Source organism: Pleurodeles waltl, chromosome 6 (genome assembly GCF_031143425.1).
Source record: "Pleurodeles waltl isolate 20211129_DDA chromosome 6, aPleWal1.hap1.20221129, whole genome shotgun sequence".
Lineage (NCBI taxonomy): Eukaryota > Metazoa > Chordata > Amphibia > Caudata > Salamandridae > Pleurodeles > Pleurodeles waltl.
The window spans coordinates 1,366,591,898-1,366,617,186 of record NC_090445.1 but is presented as its reverse complement, the minus strand read 5'-3'; positions in this window follow the sequence as shown (position 1 = coordinate 1,366,617,186).

Sequence of the window (25,289 nt, the reverse complement as noted above, 5' to 3'; positions counted from 1 at the left end):
GATTGTGAAGTTGATTGGTTTTACTAATGATGGTAGACCACTATCAAGCTCTGTTTTACATGACAACTTTTAGTTCAGGCATATGGAAAATGTCCTATGTTCATAGATGAGAAGACTGGTAATTTGTGAACCATGTAGTGTGAAAGGACACAATGGACCTGTAAAAAGGTAATTGTTTGGCAGGTATGCAAAGGGTCCAACCCTTTTTAGCGGACAAGGGCAAAACCCCCTTTATTCACTGGATATTGAACACAGGCACTAGTCTCACAGGGGTTTTTTCTCCTGCACAAGGGCTTAGCAATTACATTGCCATTGAAGGACTTAATAAAACAGAGGTGCCTGTTCAGTCACATACCCTTAGAGAAGAGTGATGACAAACAAAGGTTCATTGAGTTACACTGAAGAACATATTTAAACTTATTAATAATCCCATTAATTGTTCCTACTACTTCCAGTTGTACTACAACAGCATGGCAGCACAAAACAGAAACATTATTAAAGCTTAAGGAATTGCAGACCAGACGTGAACTACAGAGACATATTCTCCATGAACATCTAAAAACAGGCTCCATTCATTGGAGATTTGGGGTAAAGAACATTTTCATTCAGGATTCCATATAAAAAACTGCTTTTAGTTATGTTCCTACAAAATGAAGTTGTAACTAGTTGGTCCTTTTTATTGAAAACACACTGAGACTAAATAAAAAAGAACTTGAGCAAACTTCATCATTAAAATGGTAGATAACAAATAATACAGCCACCTCCAATGCAAAAGAACTACTAGACATAATAAAAAAACATTTCCACAACTTTAAAGAGTTCATGCAGGATAAAAAACAATGCATTTGCAAACAACAATTTCAAATTCATAGTGAAAGCAGTGCATCCTTACAACTTTTACAACAGGCAATGTGATGTTCATATTCCCCTGAATTACCCATACGGTCTTTGTGTATGAAGAATGTTGGGATCGCAATAACATTCCACATCGGGACCACATCCAAACATGGCACAAGTATATAGATGACCTATTTTTCATTTGGACTGCTTAAAAGGAGACTCTTCACAAGCTTTGCCTCTGTCCAAACCATAGATCTAGAGATATTAAATTCAGGATTTATGTGGATCTACAACAAATTAAGTTCAGAGCTATAAGGATTACAGAAGAACAAGGAAAGATTTCAACAACCCCAAACACAAGTTGCATGGATAAAACAGTCTTCTCCATTATAGACATTTCCATCCGCAGTCGTCATAACTATCTCCCCTTTTGGCAATTTGTATTTATAATAAAATATATACCATGAGGGAAAATTATTCTGACAACTCTGACACCTTAATTCCAAACCACTTGTAAAGGGGGTTTCCAAAAGAAAACATCTCAAGTCTTCGAGGAGGATCTGCTCACAAGCAAATAATAAGTCAAGAGGACTCCTTCGGTGTGATTAAGCACTTACAACCTGTTGAAAAATGGCCCCCTATGAAGGGCCACCCCATACCTTTGCCTTCCTCCTCCTCTTTTTCTGACCTCGTTTTTGTTGGCTTTAGGACTCTGGGCACTTTACCACTGCTAACTAGTGCTAAAGTGCATGTGCTCTCACCCAAAAACATGGTAACATTAGCTCACGCCCAATTGGCATATTTAGTTTACCTGTAAGTCCCTAGTAAAGGGCTCTACATGTGCCCAGGGCCTGTAAATTAAATGCTACTAGGAGGCCTGCAGCACTGATTATTCCACCCACATAAGTAGCCCCTTAACCATGTCTCAGGTCTACCATTGCTAGGCCTGTGTGTGCAGTTTCACTGCCACTTCGACTTGGCATTTAAAACTACTTGCCAAGCCTTAAGCTCCCCTTTTTCTACATATGTCACCCCTACCGTAGTCCCTACGTAACCCATAGGGCAGGGTGCTATATAAGCAAAAGGCAGGACATGTACTTATGTGTTTTACATGTCCTGGTAGTGAACAACTCACAAATTTGTTTCTCACTACTGTGAGGCCTGCTCCTCTTGTAGGCCAGCATTAGAACTGCCCCTTTATACCTTTAAGTGGTAGATTCTGATCTGGAAGGAGTAGCCCTGCCATGTTTAGTATGGCCAAAATGGTAATAGAAAACCTTGTTTACTGGTGAAGTTTGATTTAATATTACTATTACTATTGTAGAAATGCCCCTTTTAGAAAGTGGGTATTTCTCTGCACTTCCATCCATGTCTTACAGGCTGTCTACAATCCACATCTGGTCTGGGCTGGTTGACAGCTCCCCTTGTGCATTCCACCCAGACAGCCTTCAACACAGGTCACTCAGTCACATCTACATTCATCTGCATACTGAATCGGTCTCCACGAACAAGAAGGGTGGAGGGGCTCTCCCTTACACTTCAAAGGCCAGTGGCCTGCCCTCACACCAAGGACTGATAACCCCCACAGAGATCTTGGTGGACAAGGCTGGGTTAAAAGGGGAAAGTATCCACTTCAAAACCATTCTTTAAAGTATCACCCACTTCAAAGGCACTTTTGGGTATATACTCTAGGTCTCTAAAACCACCAAATCAGACACTTCTGGACCTACACCTGGACTCTGTCAAAGGGACTGCCCCTGGTTGCCCAAAGGACTCATATGGACCGGTTTGCTGAGAAAGACTGCTGCCCTGCTTGTTGCCCTGCTGCTTGCTGGCCCCTGTATCTGCTGAAAGGACTCTACCTTACCAAGAGGTTCTCTTCAAGGGCTTGGATTGAGCTTGCCTCCAATTCTGAAGTCTCAGGGCCACAAAGACTTCACCAAAGAGATGAAAATCCCTGTGCATCGGAAAATCAACGCAACGCCTGCAGAAATTAATGCAGCTCTTGCCTCGTGGCTGAAAAATAACCGCATTGCCTATCAGATTGACGCAGTGCCTGCTCCTTCTTACCAGCGCATCAAGGATTTTAAACGCATCGTCCCTAAGCATCAAATATCCCCGCATCGCAGTGAGGAACCAAGGCTTCGCACCTGGAAATGGACGCATCACCTTGCACCATGAAAACAAACAATGCATTGTCTATGCTGTGCTGGAAAATTCGATGCTGCACCTATTTTTCAATGCATCTCCTCCTCTGCGGCCCCCATGCATCATTATTTTTGGCACATCCCAGGTACTGTGTGTGACACGGATACAACCACTGATTCTTAAGGATCGATACTCATATAAACCTTTAAAAAGTGATATCTTGACTTGTGCATATTGGATTTTTGTTGTTTTTATCTTATTTTAGTCAGATAAAATGTATCTATTTGTCTAAACTGGTGTGGAGTAATTTTTGTGGTGTTTTCACAGTGTCACTCTATGATATATTGCACAAATACTTTACACATTGCCTTCTAGGTTACGTCTGCCTGCTCTGTGCCAAGCGACCAGAGGATGAGCACAGGATAATTTGGATTGTGTTGTGACTTACCCTGACTAGAACCGTGGTCTCTAATTGGACAAGGTTATACACCTCTATCAAGTAGAGATCCAATTTCTAACACAACCCAAACACTGATGAATACAAGAACCTGTATATTCTGAATAAATTTGAAGCATTTCAAGATAAATAATTGTTTGTTCTAAAGAAACTAAAGCATTCAATATCACCTTGTCAGAGCACATCTTCATGTGATCAAACCTAAAACAAATAGCATCACAGCCATTTAAACCTCAACGCAACAATCAGAACACCATAAGTATGGCTTCTGTTCATACTTTGATTCAACTATCCAAGGAGAAACATTCAGTCACTAGAAAATCATATTTGAACATCCCAAATTCACCAATTGCAATACCAGACAATATTGCAATACCAGAATACCTCATTTGCCTATGCTCAAAACTCTACATAGACACAACTCAACAAGACATCAAACAAAGAGTTGAGCAACATAAATCTGGGATAAAACAGAAGGTAGAATCAGACCCAGTAGTTAATCATTGAATTGCAGAGTTACACAGAAACTAACTTAAAATGGACAACTATTTCATTCATTAAGTAGGCTCCCTTTGAGAAACTGGGTTACTGGTTGAGGGGGGTGAAACCCTACTCAAGCAGTAACCACACTCTTTGTCAGGGTGAGGCACACGCCAATCTCAAATTAGCCTGTGTTCATCCCTCTGTTAGCTTGGCACAGAGTAGACAGGCTTAACGTAGAGGTAATGTGTAAATCATTTATGCAGCACTTCAAACAGTAATACAGTGAAAATACATACAAGAAAAATCCCACACCAATTTAGAAAAATAAAGTGAATTTGAACAAATAAATCAAGACCAAAATTACAAGAAACCAATCAGTGGAACAGGAGACATGCAGCTCTAAAGATTTCAGTGTAAACAGCAACAAAAAGCACAAAACACCAACTGTGGACATCTGGTCGCACTGGACATCATCAAAGTTACAAGTTCAGGCTGACAATGGAGCTTGGGCTAGCTACAGGGACCCAATTAGTCCCGGTGAACAATCCTGATTCTGGAGCTTTGCAAGGTTCTGCGTCAAGGATGTGTTGCACAACTGAAGTGATGTGTTGGTTCCGTAGTGCTGCAAAGCTGAGATGTCCTGTTTTGCCATCCTAAGGAGGGTATGCAGCCCTTTTTGTGGAGGCAGTGCCCAACCTATTCAAGTGTAAAGAAGACTGTGCACAGCTCCGCCCACCCATCCTGCCAGTGAGGGTCCATCCAGGCACCTCTAAGCTGTCTATTCTGTGAGGCTGTCTAGGAGGAATACATAAATCCCAACTGTCAGATACACTCGGTCATACAACCCAGAGACAGGCTGCACACACTAAATGGCTAAGGTAGGAAAATGTCAACTTTGTGGCATTTTCAAAATTGTAATTTAAAATCTGACTTCACCAAGTGAGAGGATTTTTCATTACAATTCCGAAGACACCAAACATGAAGTGGTTAACTACACCCATTTAGAATGTATCACTTATTAAACTTAATAAGGCAACTCCAATGTTATCCTATGGCAGAGGCAGGCCTTGAGGTAATAAAAAAATACCCTACTTTTAAAATACACTACATCCTCCCTCCACCCAACCCCCCCGGCTGTCCAAGGCCTCCCTAGGGGTGACATATGTATTGAAAAGGAAGGTTTGGGCCTGGCAAACAGTTATTTTGGGAGGTCGACATGGGCTTTTGAAACTGAACACACACAGGCTGCATGACAGACTTGAGACATGTTTAAAGTGCTACTTAAGTACTGCAGGCCCACTAGCAGCATTTTAATAAACAGGCCCTGGGCACAAGTAGTGCCACTATACTAGGGACTTACAAGTATTTAAAATCTGCTAATTGGGTATTGGGTGTTTGCACTGCTTGTACTGCTACCCATGCCTGTTTACTGTAGGCTCCCTGTGTGTGTGCCCAGCCAGCTTGGCCTTTTGAAACTGCTGTTTTTTACCCGTGACTGGTTGAAATTTCCCTCCTACTTTCTGGCAAAAGACTGCATAAAGCCAACCCCGCCAACTTTTTTAAAAAAAGGCTACATACACCTCAGTGGCTAACCACAGTGTGTTTAGGAGACTCCTTAATCTGTTTGTGTGATTTAAATTGTGTTGAGAAAGTGTCTGCACCACTTGTTTTTGCCTTGAAAAAGCCAAATATCTGGGTGCGTGACAGGTAGTATTTTAGGGCTTTTCAATCTGTCCCTTACCTGGAAAGTAGACTCTGAAGGCTTGGAAGTATGGATTCTGCCTGTTTGTATCCAAGAAGATTCTGAATAGAGCAGCAGCTCCCTCCTCCCTCCCATAGGGGCTTAAACTTTGTGATTGGCTCTCTAACTCCCTGGCAACATGAGCCCTCCTCTAACACCTGCACTGGGCCTTTAAGTTTGTGGAGGAAAACCCAAGACAGCCACCTCCATTTTGTGAGTCCAGCTTTTCCCTGCGCCCTAATACAGCCCAGTGATCAAGGAATCCTAGGCGATTTGTAAGAGCCCCTCACTTTCTGGTAAATCTTGTTATTTGTGAAAAAGTGTTTGTATTGCTATCTATGCCTGTTTATTGTAGGCTCCCTGTGTTTCAGTCAGCTTAGTCTTTTTTAACTGCATTTTTTTTTTACTTGCGATTGTTTGAAATTTCCCTCCTAGTTTGTGGCAAAAGACTGCATAAAGTCAACTGCCACCCACCACCCCCTTTTTTAAAAAAAAGGCTACATACTCCTCAGTGGCACACCAACATGTGTTAAGGAGACTACTTAATCTGTTTCTGTGATTTAAATTGTGTTTAGAAAGTGTCTGCACCACTGGTTTTGCCTTGAAAAAGCCAAATATCTAAGTGTGCAAGAAGAGGTTTTCAGTGCTTTTCCATCTGTCCCTTACCTGGAAAGTAGATTCTGGTAGCTTGGAAGTGTGGATTCTGCCTATCTGTATCCAAGGAGATTCTGAATAGAGCAGCAGTTCCCTCCTCCCTCCCACAGGGGTTTGGGCTTCAGTTAACTTGGCCTTTCTACTGGTTGTTGCATATGTTGTTGTGATTGGTTGCTGGGACTGGTATTTCTATTGGCCTAAGGATTAGGGTTAGTGTTGTGATTAGTACTAAGGTTGGGATTCCTATTGGTTTATGGTTTTAGGGTTAGTGTTGTGATAGTACTAGGGCTGGATTCCTATTGGTTTATGGCCTTAGGGTTAGTGTGATTGGTACATCCTCCAACATCCAAACACAATATCAACAAACACATCCAAGTCATGCACCACAGACCTCATACAAATTGCAATGTCTCATCAACCAGCATAAACCCCACATACCACACCTACACACATGTCCACCTCAACTACAACAGTAAGACACCTTCATTCTCACACCAAACACTACTCTGTCCATTCCCACTAACAAGTCCTGCTATTGCACACACAACACAAAACCACATTATACATCACTTTCAGCCATCCAGATACACACTCCCTGTTCATACAGATCAACATCACTATCCTCTATTTGTTCCTGCCAGACAACCTTTTTATCATGACAATACCTAAACCCAGCCTTCCAACACACCATCCACAAACTGTCACGGTTTCGAGCGGGTCTGATCAGGACTTTGGTTGGGACACCCCTTGAGGTCACTGAATATCCTTAAGAGGTAGTATACTGGGGCAGAAGAGCAGCTAAAGGCATACACGGAAAGGACAGCTATGGACAGGCACAGGAAAGTAAAAGCAGAGCAACCCTTGTGTGAACAAACAGGAAACAGATTACTAATGGACAAACACACTGGGGTTGTACACAGAGTAAGGCACAGAACCTCCCACAGTGACAGGAAATGTCAATGCCTCTGTGTAGTTTGGTCTTACAGACAGTCACCCTGCCAGCCCCATAGAAAGGAGGCAGCAGAAGTGATTCTGTCTCTATACCCTAGAGCACAAACAAGGATAGTACTTACATGCACAAGACACGCTCTTCTGGGTCCAGCTGGGAACACAGTGGCGATTCCTGAGAAAACAGCAATAGCACACTGTCACTGTTAGGCACGAAAGACAACGTATAACACTAGAGAAGGTCGGGGGCTGGAATTGCCTCCTGGAAACCAGTAGCCAACCCCAGTACAAAGGAGGACACTTATACACTGGTGAAGACTGATAGAACACTTACCTGACACAAATAACCAAGAAGAAATGGAGACAGAAGGGAACAAACTAAGAGGCAGAGGCAAGAACTAGGAACAGGCTCAGGCTGAAGCAAAGGCAGCACGAGGACTTGAAAACAGGGCGCAAACTTCTGGCTGGAACAAACCGAGATAGGACTGGGAAACTGAGAGCAGGCTCTGGCTGGAACAGGCAAGGAAAGGGCTGGAATATAGAGAGTAGGAATGAGCAGTAAACAGGACTGGGAAACAGAGAGCAGGTTCAGGCTGAAACAAGGCAGGAGCAGGGCATAGAAACAGGGAGCAGGCTCTGGAAGAAACAAACAGGTACAAGGCTAAGAGATAGGGAGCAGACTCTGTCTGGAACAATTAGGAGCCGGGCAGAGAAACAGGAAACAGGATAAAGCTGGAACAGAACAGGAACAAAACTGGACACCATCCGATAAGGGGTCTGTAACACAAAGGAATCGAACTCCAATGCACGACAGGGATCTTGAGGAAATGGCTGCTTATAAACAGTTCCAAGCTGGGCTGGATAGGAGAGGTCTCAGGTGTGTGTAGTTTCAGACACTCGCAAGTCCTGGAGCAGAGGATCCGGTAAAAAGGAGCAACTGGACTTCTCCCATAGAAAACAATGGGAAACAGAATCCAGGCTTTCCTGACTACCAGGCTGTGAATTATGGGATTTGCAGTCCCAGGAAGCAAATGTAGTACTACATAAGTATACCATGGCGAAAAGAGAAACAAACAGGAGTCAGCAAGGGACTCTAGATAAGTGTTCAAGGCGATTCCCTGGCTACCGAGAGACCCCATACAGCGCCCCCTAGAAATGGGACAACAGAGTCGTAACAGTATACCCCCTTCCACCAGTCTGCTCCAGAAGAGAAGGCGATCCTTTGGCTGAAAAAAGTTGAAGAGGAAAAGCCACAGCAAGAAAATCCAACACCAACCTTGGTGGATAAGTTTCAGTCCTGCCATAGGTGAATCTTCCAATGAGCAAAGCATGTATTAATACCATATGGGCTCTGATATCTTTCCTCTTTATTGTTCGATTGATATGGGAGGAGTGCATGGAGTTGGTTACTGGTGAAGTGGATTCAGGAGCAAGGAGATCTGGAATGGCATCATGGGCGGTATTCTTTATGACATTAGTTTCCTGTTCAATACTTTCTTCTTTGGACGAGATAATTGGCGTATTAGTAACTGCCAGTAACTGTATACAGGTACACTGTTCCAAATGGAAAAAGAACACAGGGAAGAACCTATGATCTCAGGAGCGAGAGCCCTCAAGCATCACTATGGATGACTAGCATCATCATCGGGAAACGCTCCTCACTAGGCCGGCACTGCAATGCCTAGTGGGCACCCCGTAAGGGGGCCCTCTGCCGAATTCTGAGATAGTGACTAAAAAATTCAAAAGTGCAAAACAGAGGTGCTGTAAGTCACCATCGAAGAAAAAAGAGGGATTTAAAATTGGTTAATCATCCATAAACTTCATCATTTAATCGGTCAAGTATAGTGAGGATGAAGACCAAGGTTAAAAACAGTTTTGAAAGTGAGGTTGAGGGTTATGCTCATACGTCTTTCAAAAGATAAATACATAAATTAGAGAGTCCTAAAAATTATAAGGCACCTCTATAATATGGTCGACATGTTTCGCGTCTATTGGTCTATACCGATCCACTGACGCTTCATCAGGACCCATATAACTAAATAACAGACCTCTTTAGAAATATATAGAAACCAGTCACTTACTTAGGTTGACTGGTAAAACAGGTACCCTGAAACATACAGAAAAAGAAGAAAAACGCCAAAAGGCTATAAAACAAATGTCACTTTTATAATGTAACGCAGAAATTCTAATAAGAAATGGCGCAACCACATTTTGGTTAATAACAATGAATGGGATATCACACAAGGAAGATGCTTACCACCCCCTACTTGAGAACGGGTTCCATGGGAAAGGCGTCTGTAACACCTTCTGACAAGCAGAATATATCTGCAGCAGTATTTGCATTGGTTGTGGTCTGAGGCTTGCAAAGTATAGAGACTTGGGAGACATGGGTAACTGGTGTTCTCAAGGTAAACATCAAAAAAGTCTGAATTTTCTTTAGTTTTGGATGGATTCAGAGTATCAAATTCAGGATCAACAAGAGTTTTTAAGTCTTTTGAAACTGGATTAACATCTGAAAATGTAGAAGTTCCACAAGCTAATTCTTTAGAGTGATCTTCAGACAAGACTGAGATTTCTTCATTGCAAGTGCTCTGTGGTTTATTTGTGGTATTAGAAATGGTTTCTTTCCAAAGCGTTTCTACTACAGGTAGTTGATCTTAAACTCTCTTACCACTGAAAGGTTGTTCTTTAGAAAGAAATAGAACTGGAGTCTCTTCAGAAATCGCCTTTACATTGTTATCTATATTTTCAGCTCTAGCCTTTAAATTGATGATGATTTCTTGCAATAAAACACTAAGAACAGTACTTATCATCAGATCTTCGAATACAAGATTCAAATTCAAGTCTTTACTTTTAGTGGGAAATATGACATCTTTAAGTACTTGAGCTTCAGTTTCAGATTGCTGGTTTTCAGGAGTATTTAATTTCAGAGACACAGCAGGTGGCATTGGTGTGGCTGGCTTTAAATCAAGATCAGACACAGGTAGATCAAAGATCTGTTCTTCACTAACCGTTGAGCTGGAAAAAGGATACACAGTGGCAGGGAATAGCAAGTCAGGATCAGTGGTTGAGGCTGCAATTGTGTGCAGTTCTAGGAGAAGGCTCTCATTTCTTATGACAGGCTGTTTAGTTTCAGATTGCTGGTTTTCCTCTTTGTCTGAAATCTCCACGGTTTGCTTTGACACAGAAGAGATTTTGAGATTTTCTGAGAAGTCCATTACATTCTTCATAACTGCAGGTATTTCTTCACGGTCAGAAAAATCCATTAATTCACTTGGAACAGGAACTGTCTCTTCATTACCTGAAAATTCTTTGATATTGTTTGAAAGGGCAGGAGTAACCCCACAAGCTGAAAAATCCGGTGTGTGCGGCATTTGAACAGCACTATCTGCAGGTTTGTTCACCGCAGAGCAGGAACCACTGTCATCACTAGATTCAGATTCTTCAACACTGTTGCACAACTTGCCCTTAATCTCCAGTAAAGTCATATCTTGGTTTCTTAAGGTGCAGCTATTGGCGCCGGCATCCAAACTCACTTCTTCCTTTGGATTTGTTTGTTCAGATAGAGGGGCTGAGACACTTCCTTCTGAAGACTCTGATTCGTCCTTTGAATCAAGAGGTGTCAAATCTTTCAGAAATGTCAGAGATTCAGTCAACTTTACAGGGATATTCTCTGTAGAAATACAAGCTGAGAGAGAGTCTGAAGAAGAGACTGATATATTTATAACTGGAGCTGTGTTGTGACATTCATTTATAGCAGGGAAGATCTGCTCTATAGTAGTCTTTGTGGAGGCACACGGGGTAGCATACTGTTCTTTAAGCCAAAGCTGGTGATTATTTTCTTTTTTCAGGTTTTCAAATTGCGTTGCAGTAGTTTCCATCAGCTGCTCTGTTACTTCTTCTACCTTACAGATATCCAGAATGTCTGGTTCTGGCAACAGTGAAATATGCATGGATGAAAAGAGCCCACGGGCAAGATTTCTAGTGTATGTTACAACATATTCATCATAGAAGTCCAATATCTGCCTTTTAATCTGCCAAAACTGCTATTTTAGTGTGTGTATGTCTATACTGTTGTCAAACCCACTCAGAATAGAAAAGGGTTTAGCAGAGCTTTTAGGGATTGAGACTGGTGTACTATCATTCAGTTTGGGAAGAGCACAAGCCTTTTGAGCAGAACTAAGGAATCCCACAGTCTTTACTGATCCATTTGATACAGGTTCTTTCCTGCTGACTTGAAAGCTCTGAGGGACTGGTAGGTCTTTACAAGAGTCAGCACAGCACTTAGGAATTGAGACTGATGTACTGTCATCCAATTTGGGAGGAGCACAAGCCATTTGAGGTGAACTAAGGAATCCCACAGTCTTTACTGATCCCTTAGATACAGGGTCTGGCCTGCTGATTTGAAAGCTCTTAATGACTGATAGGTCTTTATAAGAGTCAGCACTGCACTTTGAAGTCTGAGAAACAGACCTCGATGGGCTAAAGCATTCAACAGAAAACAAGGGAATCCCTAGTGGGGCTTATTGGGCAGTGTCAGAGTTCTTTGTATAGCAGAGCCCTGGAAGTGAACTTGAGATGTACTAGCATGAGGCAAGGAATTAACTAGTTTTTCATGAGAGTAAGTGTCTTGTGTAGAGGTAGCAAGAGCTCTTTCACTGTTAGAAACATTCTCCCCTGTTTGAGGTAATAGAATCTCCAAAAACTCATTATTTCTTTGTAATTCTTCAACAGACAGGGATTGGGGGTCATAATCACAGATATGATAATAGTTAAACATTGATGGATCAGCAAGCCACGCAATCTAGTACTGAATTTGCAATCTTTGATTTTCTTTAACAAGTCTATCCTTTAAACTAAGGCCTTTTTTAGAGGTCTTCAGAGAATGTATAGGTTTAGAAAGGGGTGTCTTAACATGATAGGAAAGCATTTTAGGTCTGTGTGTGCCTTTGGTGCCTGGGGAGCTTGACATTTTTGGGTTGTGCATTCTGTCATGGTTTCGGGCGGGTCTGATCAGGACTTTGGTTGGGACACCCCTTGAGGTCACTGAATATCCTTTAGAGGTAGTATACTGGGGCAGAAGAGCAGCTAAAGGCATACACGGAAAGGACAGCCATGGACAGGCACAGGAAAGTAAAAGCAGAGCAACCCTTGTGTGAACAAACAGGAAACAGATTACTAATGGACAAACACACTGGGGTTGTACACAGAGTAAGGCGCAGAACCTCCCGCAGTGAAAGGGAATGTCAATGCCTCTGTGTAGTTTGCTCTTACAGATAGTAACCCTGCCAGCCCCATAGAAAGGAGGCTGCAGAAGTGATTCTGTCTCTGGACCCTAGAGCACAAACAAGGACAGTACTTACATACACGAGACACGCTCTTCTGGGTCCAGCTAGAAACACAGTGGCGATTTCTGAAAAAACAGCAATAGCACACTGTCACTGTTAGGCACGAAAGACAACGTATAACACTAGACAAGGATGGGGGCTGGAATTGCCTCCTGGAAACCAGGAGCCAACCCCAGTACAAAGGAGGACACTTATACATTGGTGAAGACTGATAGAACACTTACCAGACACAAATAACCAAGAAGAAATGGAAACAGAAGGGAACAAACTAAGAGGCAGAGGCAAGAACTGGGAACAGGCTCAGGCTGAAGCAAAGGCAGGACTAGGACTTGAAAACAGGGCACAAACCTCTGACTGGAACAAACCGAGATAGGACTGGGAAACTGAGAGCAGGCTCTGGCTGGAATAGGCAAGGACAGGGATGGAATACAGAGAGTAGGAATGAGCAGTAAACAGGACTGGGAAACAGAGATCAGGTTCAGGCTGAAACAAGGCAGGAGCAGGGCAGAGAAACAGGGAGCAAGCTCTGGAAGAAACATAAGGGTACAAGGCTAAGAGATAGGGAGCAGACTCTGGCTGGAACAATCAGGAGCAAGGCAGAGAAACAGGAAACAGGATCAAGCTGGAACAGAACAGGAACAAAACTGGAACACCATCCGATAAGGGGTCTGTAACACAAAGGAATCGAACTCCAATGCACGATGGGGATCTTGAGGATATGGCTGCTTATAAGCAGTTCCAAGCTGGGCTGCACAGGAGAGGTCTCAGGTGTGTGTAGTTTAAGACACTCGCAAGTCTTGGAGCAAAGGATCTGGTGAAAAGAAGCAACTGGACTTCTTTCATAGAAAACAATGGGAAACAGAATCCAGGCTTTCCTGACTACCAGGCTGTGCATTATGGGATTTGCAGTCCCAGGAAGCAAATGTAGTGCTACATAAGTATACCATGGCGAAAAGAGAAACAAACAGGAGTCAGCAAGGGACTCTAGGCAAGTATTCAAGGTGATTCCCAGGCTTCCGGGAGTCCCCTTACAGCGCCCCCTAGAAATGGGACGACAGAGTCGTAACACAAACACCCTCCCACTCTCTTCACCAATTACACACAACCATACAATCCTTATAATCCACTCGACCACACATATTACCTCTTCCAGTGAACAAAACTAACACAAGCACCCCTAACCCTCGTCCATCCCCTCTTGCACACCTCATATACTCTTCTCCAAAACACATCAACACCCCTTGTAATATTCTAATACCACACACCAGAACTAACCCACATACATATCCTTCAAATCCTTCACAGAAAACCACTACATCATTATGTCCTCTCACTATTCCACTAATACAAAACAAACAACACATCAGCACATCAAAATGACACAAACTTTCATACCTTCTGTCACACTTACTCCCACCCTCATGTCTACACAAATAATACAAATCCTTCCCACTCTTTACTCCTAAATCCTCACTCTTCACAAACACCTACCAAAAGCACCCCAACACAGCAACATTCATTCACCCCCTCTTACCCATTGCACAACTTAGAGCCTTACTTTATGATGATCCACATGCTCCTCCACTACCCCTCACCCATACTCCGTCCACAGTAAACAGATGCAAACAAAATAAACAACATGCCACTCTTAACAACTTTGCATCCTTTTGTCTATTACACACTAAGGCTACTCTACAAAAATAAAGTTCATGCATCATGCCACTATCAGCCACCAAGTCCACCACCAACACACAAACCCAACAAAATGCCTCCTAAGCTTGCTGGAAGAGGAACACTTTATAGAACAACAGTACTATTGTGACCCTCAAACACTTATCACAACCAACAACACACCTGCTCAAAGCTCAACATATACTGCTTACCGTTCTCCAAAACAAAACAACACTGCCACAAACACAGATTTTTTAAACTGCCTGCTCATGGATGCTAGATCCTTCTAAAAACAAACACCACATCTACGACCTGCTCACTGACCCACAACCTAACTAACTATTCGTAACAGAATCATGGGTGGGAGATGACGTGGCCCAGTGATGCATGAAGCCGTTCCTCTAGGCTATAAAACCATCACACAAAAGAGTATAGGCAAAAGAGGAGGTGGACTAGCTATTATATTCAAACAAGCAATACATCTCTGTAAAATAGACAACATTTCCATATAAGGTTATTAGGCCCTACTCACCAGATGCAACCTTACACCAACTTCCTCCTGTAACTTTCTCCTCATTTACAGACCTCCACCTTACAACTCAACATTCCCTAACACTTTTCTAGATACAGTCTCAAACCTTTTAACATTATAGTCAAACCTATGCATTCTTGGGGACCTAGGCCCTCATTCTGACCCTGGCGGTCAGTGTTAAAGCGGCGGCCAACCCGCCAACAGACTGGCGGCCAAAAAATATGAATTATGACCCTGGCGGGAACCGCCAACACAGGCCGCCGCTTTAACACTCCGACCGCCACGGCGGTACAAACAAACAGCGCGGCGGTCACCGCCAACAGGCAGGCGGCAGACAATGTACCGCCCACCCTATCACGACCCACCAATCCACCACCTTTTCCGGGGCGGGAGCCCGCCGATAAAAACACGGCAGAAACAGACATCTTCAATGGAAAACGCTTACCTCGACACACTCCACGCGGAATCGGAACAGCATGGAACCCGAACTCCACATCCTCCCAGCCATTGCCTTCCTGCTCTTCTTCCAGGATCACGAACCTCGCCGCAGACGACAACGGTGAGTACTGCACCTACGACACAGGGGAGGGGGGAGGAGGAAAGGTTACGGGCACACACATACGCCACACACCCACCCCCACCCTCACCCCCACCGAAATACCTACACACCCATGCAGATAAAAAAGTCAGAGTGACACCCCCAACTCCCCCCTCCCAAAACAAAGACAAAAGCCAATGCATGTAAAAGTAGAACCATATTATTGCAACAATAAAGTATAGCGACCTTAGCAATATATGAAGAATGAATACACATCTAGAACGCTATCCAAACAAGCAGCAAAAGTCCGGCCCAGTCAATCAAAGTCCAAAGGTCCGTGGGCCAATGTGCAGCAACACATGGGCAAAGCCCACACACGAGATCCAGTCCATTGGAGAGAACACTGCTGGGGCATCACTAAAATAAAAAGACAGGCACCTCAGGGGGAAGGGAAGGGGGGGCACCTCAGCCACATGAGTCCACAACGCCAGATCCACGAAGGGCCTCCATGCCCACTGTGCCATCCTGGGGAGTGCAAAGCCACAGTCTCACAAGTCTCTACAGTGGGTGGGTTGCCCACTGTGCCATCCTGGGGAGTGCAAAGCCACAGTCTCACAAGTCTCTACAGTGGGTGGGTTGCCCACTGTGCCATCCTGGGGAGTGCAAAGCCACAGTCCATCTGGTGGATTACAGAGACCACTGGTCATGGAGGAGGCATGGTGGGCAGAGTGCGTCGTGAAGGCCTGCCCGACACAGAACTGGGACTGCCAATGGGCCAGCGGTGCTTGACAGGAAGGGCCCAGCGGAGCGGTGCCTGAGATGAAGGGCCCAGCGGAGCGGTGCTTGAGATGAAGGGCCCAGCGGAGCGGTGCCTGAGATGAAGGGCCCAGCGGAGCGGTGCTTGACAGGAAGGGCCCAGCGGAGCGGTGCTTGAGATGAAGGGCCCAGCGGAGCGGTGCTTGAGATGAAGGGCCCAGCGGAGCAGTGCTTGAGATGAAGGGCCCAGCGGAGCGGTGCTTGACAGGAAGGGCCCAGAGGAGCGGTGCTTGACAGGAAGGGCTCAGCGGAGCGGTGCCTGAGATGAAGGGCCCAGCGGAGCGGTGCCTGAGATGAAGGGCCCAGCGGAGCGGTGCTTGACAGGAAGGGCCCAGCGGAGCGGTGCTTGAGATGAAGGGCCCACCGGAGCGGTGCTTGAGATGAAGGGCCCAGCGGAGCGGTGCTTGAGATGAAGGGCCCAGCGGAGCGGTGCTTGACAGGAAGGGCCCAGAGGAGCGGTGCTTGACAGGAAGGGCCCAGCGGAGCGGTGCTTGACAGGAAGGGCCCAGCGGAGCGGTGCTTGACAGGAAGGGCCCAGCGGAGCGGTGCTTGAGATGAAGGGCCCAGCGGAGCGGTGCTTGACAGGAAGGGCCCAGCGGAGCGGTGCCTGAGATGAAGGGCCCAGCGGAGCGGTGCTTGACAGGAAGGGCCCAGCGGAGCGGTGCTTGAGATGAAGGGCCCAGCGGAGCGGTGCTTGAGATGAAGGGCCCAGCGGAGCGGTGCTTGACAGGAAGGGCCCAGAGGAGCGGTGCTTGACAGGAAGGGCCCAGCGTAGCGGTGCTTGACAGGAAGGGCCCAGTGGAGCGGTGCTTGACAGGAAGGGCCCTGTTCAGCGGTGCTCCTCACGGCGGGGCCCTGTTCAGCGGTTCTGCTCACGGCGGGGCCCTGTTCAGCGGTGCTCCTCACGGCGGGGCCCTGTTCAGCGGTGCTTCTCACGGCGGGGCCCTGTTCAGCGGTGCTCCTCACGGCGGGGCCCTGTTCAGCGGTGCTTCTAAAGGAGGGGCCCTGTTCAGCGGTGCTCCTCACGGCGGGGCCCTGTTCAGCGGTGCTCCTCACGGCGGGGCCCTGTTCAGCGGTGCTCCTCACGGCGGGGCCCTGTTCAGCGGTTCTGCTCACGGCGGGGCCCTGTTCAGCGGTGCTCCTCACGGCGGGGCCCTGTTCAGCGGTGCTTCTCACGGCGGGCCCTGTTCAGCGGTTCTGCTCACGGCGGGGCCCTGTTCAGCGGTGCTTCTCACGGTGGGGCCCTGTACAGCGGTGCTCCTCACGGCGGGGCCCTGTTCAGCGGTGCCTGTCTTGTGTTTCCAGTGAACCACACCTGGCCAATATTTGCCGCTCACTCTGCATCGGACCTTTCCGTTGCGGGGCCCTCCTGTGATGGAGTCCTGGGGCCCTGGCTCTCCTTCGATACCCCCGGAATGGGGCTGGTGGGGCCCTCATGGCCAGGTCAGCTGCTCCCTGCCCTTTGCTCCTTGCTGCCCTTGCCCTCCTTGGCAGACTGTCCGTGGCCCTTGGCTCCCTTACCCGATGTGGCAGGTGACGGTGCAAGGCTACCCTCCTTGGGGGCAGGCGTATCAGGCCTGTCGCGTCTGCCCTTCAGTTTCTTGGTCCTCTTCCCAGGGGGGGGGCTGGCTGTGCCTTTGCTGCTGGACGATGTCCCAGCCCAAGGAAAGGGCGGACTCCAAAAACCATGCACGACGTTCTTTGGAGTTGCTGGGCTGGTGGTGGCTGAGGTGTTTGTGGAACTCTTACGGGATGGAGGGGGTGGGTCAGGTGAGGAAAAGAGGTCCACTTTAGAGAGGAAAATTTTCTTTGGAGCCATGGGAAGGGTGGCTGGAGTGGGTATGGGAGTGGAGGAAGAGGATGTGGTTGTAGGAGAGTCAAGTGTGCTGTCTTTGGGTGCAGGTGCTTGGGCAGGAGGCTGACGTGAGGTGGATGGCTGTTGTTTGGGTGCCTGCCTGCGTTTGTGTGGTTGTGAAGCGGGGGTGACAGACACACTGGGAGAGGACACAGGGGATGTGTACATGGCAGTGGGGGTGGTGACTGCACGTGTGCGGACTGGTGTGGAGGGTGTGCTGGTGATGGGTGCAATGGCTGATGGTGGTGTTCTTGCAGGTGTGTGTGGAGACGTCACAGGGAGGGAGGAGGGAGACGATGAGGTGGGAGACACAGAGGAGGTAGTGGCTGTTGGCATGTCTGCATCTGGATGTTGCTTGGGTGAATGCTTGTGTGTCCTGTGGTGCTTATGTCTGGATGAGCTGCCCTTGGGTGTTGAGGTGTGTGCAGGCTGGTCTGTAGGTGTGGATGGGATAGGCAGAGGAACAGGGGAGTGGGACTGGGTGGAGGGAGTCAGAAGAGGGAGGCTGGAGACAGGGACAATCGCTGCCGTCAGTGCTGAGGCCAGAGCGTTGAACGATCGTTGATGGGCAGCCTGACCCGAATGAAGGCCCTCCAGGTATGCATTGCTTTGATGCACCTCCCTCTCCACACCCTGGATGGCATTCAAAAGGGTAGACTGCCCAACAATGATGGTCCTCAGGAGGTCAATGACCTCCTCACTGAGGGCAGCAGGGGTGACTGGGGCAGGGCCTGAGGTGCCTGGGGCGAAGGAGATGGTCGGCTTCCTGGCCTTGCGGGCACGGGCCCAGGGGCTGCTGGGAGGGCGGAGCTGGTGCGCTGGGTGGCGGCTGTACCTGTTTCTGCGGTGGGCACGGATGTTGCCGCCACCGCAAGGGAGCTCCCTTCCGAGGACGTGTCGGTGTTGCTGCCGTCTCCACGGGTCCCCGTGGTGGAGCCCCCCTCGCCCTCCGTCTCACTGGTCATGTCGGAGTCCGTTGCATGGCCCTCCGGGGCCATGTGAGATGCAGCTCCCTCTTGCGCCGATGCCACTTCTCCTCCGCCTGATGATGCTAATGCACACATTCACAGAAAAACAAAGAAAATGGGGGGGGGGTGGAAAACATAAAGACAAGTTGAGTGCATGCATTGGGGACACCGTTGGCGGAGAGGACAGACACAGAAGCCCCCTGCACTACGCTGCGCACTTGGGATACACTACTCATTCACTGGGACATGCCCTACAAGCCAATGGGCGACAACTGCCCACACAGTATACACTGGTCCATGAATCGCGTTACTAGGCACCCTACAGAGGTGGGGGGTGGGGGCACAGGACCATACTTCACGGATGGGCCTATCCTACAGAAATCGCCTTGGCCTAGGGATACCCACAGCCCTCCTCCCCCACCCAGGCACCTCCACTGCGCGCAAAATAGCTGAATGTGCTGGTACTCACCCCCTTGTGTCTGCTGTGATGACCTCAAGCGCCCATCTAAATCGGGGTAGGCCACCGCCAGGATCCGGGACATCAGGGGGGTCAAGGTACGACTGGCACCCCTCCTAGGTTGGGAGGCCATCCCCAGCAGAGCCTCCGCGGTCTTCCTGCTCCCGCGGCGGATGTCCTCCCACCTCTTGCGGCAGTGGGTGCCCCTTCTGGTGTGGACCCCCAGGGCCCGGACGTCCTTGGCGATGGCACGCCAAATGTCAATCTTCTGATGGGCACTGACCTATGTGACATGTACAGGGGGGGAAGAGAAACATCATCACTTTTCTGCATGCTCGATGTGAGTGGCCCCCCCTCCCCAACCTTGCCATGTGGCACATGCTCTCATCTGTCGTGCCATGCATTCGTCATTCGCTGCCCTCCCCTCCATCGTACATCCTCCCCACTCAGGCCAGGCATTGGGCACTATGCATTGCCCCCCGTGTACTCACCTGTTGGTCTGGAGGCCCGTAGAGTAGCGCATACTGGGGGAGGACCCCGTCCACGAGCTTCTCCAACTCCTCGGAACTGAAGGCGGGGGCCCTTTCCCCAGTCGCAGCAGCCATTGTCACTTCCAGACCGAGGTCACAGCAGCACTTGCAGTATAGGTCCTCTCCTGTGGATGCTCAGGTCTCGTGTGGTCAAGCAGAGAGAAAATGGCGGTTACGGCCGCGGCGGTGCGTGCTGCGGCGGTGCGTACCACGGTGGCCGGCGCTCACCGCCATTGGCTCCTGAAACCCATAGGGTTCAATGTTGTCCAATGCGGCTTTGCGCCGCGGACTGCGACCGCCTACCGCCACGGTGTGCCACGCTTGCGCAATTACCTCACTTCACATTGTCACACTTCACAGGTCAGGCAGCCGCCATTTCAGGGGCCCACATGGCTTCATTCCTACTGCGTCACACATGGCTAGGCCTTGCACCGACAATCATACTAGCCATTCAATCCCGAGAGATACGTGTACTGGGCATGCTGTGGGCACTTACCTGTGGGTTGCTTGACTCTGTGCTCCATGTTGTCCTTCCTAGGCATCGTCCGCTGGGACTTGCGAGGAGACGGAGGAATGTTCCCGTGTACAGACCGCTGGTGGACCTGTCGACAATGGAAGAAAGACACGTCATACTCACCTACAGACTCAACCGTGCCACTATACAGGAACTGTGTGCCCAGCTGGAGCCAGACCTGATGTCACCCATCCGCCAACCCACAGGGATTCCGCCTCTAGTGCAGGTGCTGTCAGTACTGCATTTTTTGGCAAGTGGATCATTTCAAACTACCGTGGCCATTTCATCTGTCAGCCTATGTTTTCAAAGGTGTTGTCCAGAGTGTTGTCTGCCCTGATGAAATACATGCGGAGCTACATCATTTTCCCTGAGGTGGGTGACTTGCCTACAGTGAAGGGTGATTTCTATGCCCTTGGACACATTCCCAATATCATTGGTGCCATTGATGGTACCCATGTGGCTTTGGTTCCCCCAAAAGACGATGAGCAGGTGTACAGGAACCGTAAAAATTATCATTCGATGAATGTCCAGGTGGTCTGTTTGGCTGACCAGTACATCTCCCATTTAAATGCCAAGTTCCCAGGGTCAGTGCATGACGCGTACATCATGCGAAATAGCAGCATCCCTTATGTGATGGAACAGCTACAGAGACAGCGTGTGTGGCTAATTGGTGACTCTGGTTACCCAAACCTGCCTTGGCTATTGACCCCAGTGAGGAATTCCAGGACCAGGGCAGAGGAACGGTACAATGAGGCCCATGGGCGGACTAGGAGGGTGATTGAGCGGACCTTCGGCCTCCTGAAGGCCAGGTTTAGGTGCCTGCATATGACTGGTGGATCCCTAATGTACTCACCAAGGAAGGTGTGTCATATCATCGTGGCCTGCTGCATGCTTCACAACCTGGCTTTGCGACGCCAGGTGCCTTTCCTGCAGGAGGATGGTCCAGATGGTGGTGTTGTGGCCGCTGTGGAGCCTGCGGAGAGTGAAGAGGAGGAAGACGAAGAGGACGACACAGACAACAGGGACAGAGTGATACTGCAGTATTTCCAGTGACACAAAGGTAATAATCTACTCCAGCATTGTATTATATCTGTAACTGTAGTGGCTCTCTACTGTCTGACCTTTCACCCCAATGTATGGTAACTTAGTTGTGTATTTCACTTCCTATTTCAGTGATCTGATCCCCACGGAGTGCCCTCTGGTTTTCTTCCCCATGGACTACCGCTGTGTGACACTGGTATGTTGTCATCACAATGTAACTAGAAATGTTTTGTTGGTTATATCGAATACATTTGGTTTAAATAAATAGATAGCAGAATCCAGTTGGTTAATGTGCAATAATTGTGTTTATTGAAGTTTTAAAATAGGTGTATGGTTCAAACAGGGTGATGGTGGAGGCATGTCCATGGCAGTGTCCAGACTGTCGTTCCTACAGGTCCATTGTCCATATGCCTGTGGAAGGTGGAGCAGGGGCAGTTCAAGGTTGGACAGGGTAAACAAGTGGGACAGTGGGATGACATCCGGGGGTTTCCGTGCATGGCGGGGGTCTTGACATCCTACTCTGTCTTCTTCCTCGATCTCAGGCCTTTCTTGCGGGGTGGTTCTTGTTCTGCAGGGGGTGGGGTCCGGGAGGGCTGTTGCTGTTGTGTCGGGCCTCCTGACCACTAGCGCCGGCGGAGGTGGTGGGCTGTTCTTCCTCCATGCTAGTGGCAGGGGCCCTTTGGGGGGCCACATGGTCCCGCAATGTGGTGACAATCTGGTTGAGTGCCACCACGATTGTACCCATTTCGGAACTGATGGTGCGCAGTTCTTCCCGGAACCCCATGTACTGGCCCTCCTGCATGGCCTGGATCTCCTGGAACCTGGCCAGGACCGTCGCCATCGTCTCTTGGGAGTGGTGGTACGCTCCCATGATGGTGGTGAGGGCCTCTTGGACAGTGGGTTCCGTAGGCCTGTCCTCCCTCTGTCGCACAGCAGCCCTCCCAGTTCCTCTTTGTTCCTGGGCCTCTGTCCCCTGGACGGTGTGCCCACTACCAGTGCCCCCAGGTCCCTGTTGTTGTTGGGGTTGTGGGTTACCCTGGGTGCCCTGTACTGGTAGACACACCGCTGATTGACCTGTCCTGGAGACAGAAGCATGGGCCCGCTGGGTGGGTGCTGTGCTGGTGTTTCCTGAGGGGGGTAGGTCTGCTGTGGCCTGGGGCTGACTAAGGGTAACCGACTGTCCAGAGGTCCCCGATGGTCCGGGCTGGTCATCAGGTTCTAGGTCGACAGAGCTGCTGTCATCACTGGGGGCCTGTTCTGGGGGTGGGATGGACATATCTGGACCCTCCTGGCCGGTGTGTTGGCGTTCGGGCCCTGCAGGGGTAAAAGAATATGGTTATTGATTTTGTGTGTGCCGTGGCGTGCGATTTGTGGGTGCCCTTGTCGACCCAGTGCTGGCAGTACCATGTGGGAGGAGTTGTGAGGGTGGTTTGTGGGGGGGGATGGGTATGTGCAGTGGTCATGCTTAGGTGATGGGTGTCCATGGTTTGTGTTGGCATTCAGGGGTTTGGGTTGGGTTGGGTGGGTTGTGCTGGTGAGACATTAGCAGGGAGGATATGTGCTGGGGGTTGGGGGTGAGGGTGGGGGTGTGGGTTGGCATGCTGGTGGTTGGGGGGGTGAAGTAGTTGAGATTCGACTTACCAGAGTCCATTCCTCTGCCTACTCCAGCGAGGCCCTCAGGATGCAGGATGTTCAAGACCTCTTGCTCCCATGCTGTGAATTTGGGTGGGGTGGGTGGGGGTCCGCCGCCAGTCTTCTGCACAGCGATGTTGTATCTTGACACCATCAACCGCACCTTCCCCCGTAGGTCGTTCCAGCGCTTTCGGATGTATTCCCGATTTCTGGGATGCTGTCCCACAGCGTTGACCCTGTCGACGATCCTTTGCCATAGCTCCGCCTTCCTGGCTATTGTGGTGTGCTGCACCTGTGTGCCGAAGAGCTGGGGCTCTACCCTGATTATTTCCTCCACCATGACCCTGAGTTCTTGGTCCGAGAACCTGGGGTGTCTTTGGGGTGCCATGGGGTGGTGTGGATGAGGTGTGGGGTGGTGTTTGTGGTGATGAGTGTAGTGGTGTGTGGTGTTTTGTGCGTAGATGTGGTGTGGGTGATGATGTTGGGTTCCTGTGTGTGTTGTGGTTTGCGTTCCCTGTGCTCTCTCTCTGTGTATTGCGCTGTGTCTCTGAATTTCGCTTTGTGGGGGTTTGTGGGTGATGTGGGTGTGTGTTTTATATGGTGATGGGTGTGTGGGAGTGGTGTTTGTATGTGTATCAGGTGTGTGTATTTGGAATTGTCCAATGTGGCTGTGTTTTGTAAAGGTGTGTGTTTTTTGAGCGCGGCGGTGTGTACCGCCAATGGAATACCGCGGTTGAAAGACCGCCACGTGGATTCGTGGGTCGTAATGGCATGGGCGTGTTTGTGTTGGCGTGACGGTGGAGGTTTGGTCATCTCCAGGTTATCGCTGACCGCTGATGAGGCGGCCTTCAGTGGATGTCGGGTTTTTGGCGGTTTGGCAGTTGTGGGTCAGAATGACCGTGGCGGTTTACCGCGGCCGCCGCGGGATGATGGCGGTCTTCTGACCGGCGGTTTGTGCCTTTTACCGCCAGGGTCAGAATGACCCCCCTAAACATTTGGTTTGACAAACCCAATATTCCCCATCCAAAAGCTATCACCACTGGCCTAGTCACATTGAACTTACATCAGATTGTACACAATTCCACACACTTCTCTGGACACATCCTAGATATCCTTTTTGCAAACCCTGAACTAGTTACCGTTCAAAGAACCGCACCAATCACATGGTCAGACCACCATTTGGTAACTTTCCAACATAAAACACCACAAATCAACACACCCCATAGCACCTTACATACATGCATTTATTGACCATGGAGCAAACTCAATTTTGAAGACTTAGAAACATAACTAATAGCCAACACAGATCTAGACACAATTAATTCTGTTTCAAAACTTCCTGAGTGGCTACAGGAAGCTTTTGATATCCTAATACCACTCAGAAAAACTAAACAACTCATAAGAAAACGAACACCTTGGAGAAACTCAGAACTTAAAAAAGATGAAGCAACAAATCAGAAGGCTGCAATGGACCTTGCTCAAAATAAACAACATTTAAGACAAACTTCAGCTACACAAAATAAACAGAATATACAAATCATGAATCAAAAAAGCTAAAAAAGCTACTACTCAGTGTTCTAACTGCTAAATCTGCAACTAAAGAATTTTATAAAATTATCAATGAATTTCGAAAACCTAAATGCATGGAAGGAAGTCATCCCACTACTCAAGATTTCGCATACAAACTGGCAACTCATTACACAACCAAGGCAGACACATTGGACTCCTATTTAAAAGAGAAGAAAATCATCAGCACCAACCCCTTTCCTAAAGTCCCCTCCAAAAGTAAACCAACCCAGCTTCTGCAGTCCTCAAGGTGAATTCATGGATTTGGTTAAAACAAGCAGGCCTTCTGGCTGCCCTTCTGACCCTTGTCCATCACACAACTTCAAGAACATTCTTATATCTACTTCTGCTGTTACACCTGTAAGAAGAATCACCAATAACTCTTTAACTACAGGAACTTTTCTTGAAGATCTGAAAAAGGCATACATACGTCCATTATTGAAGAAAACAAACCTAGACCTGCATGACCCTCAACAGCTACAGACCAATTACAAATGGACCTTTCCTGGGCAAACTGATAGAAAGAGCAGCATTCCCCCAGATATCACAA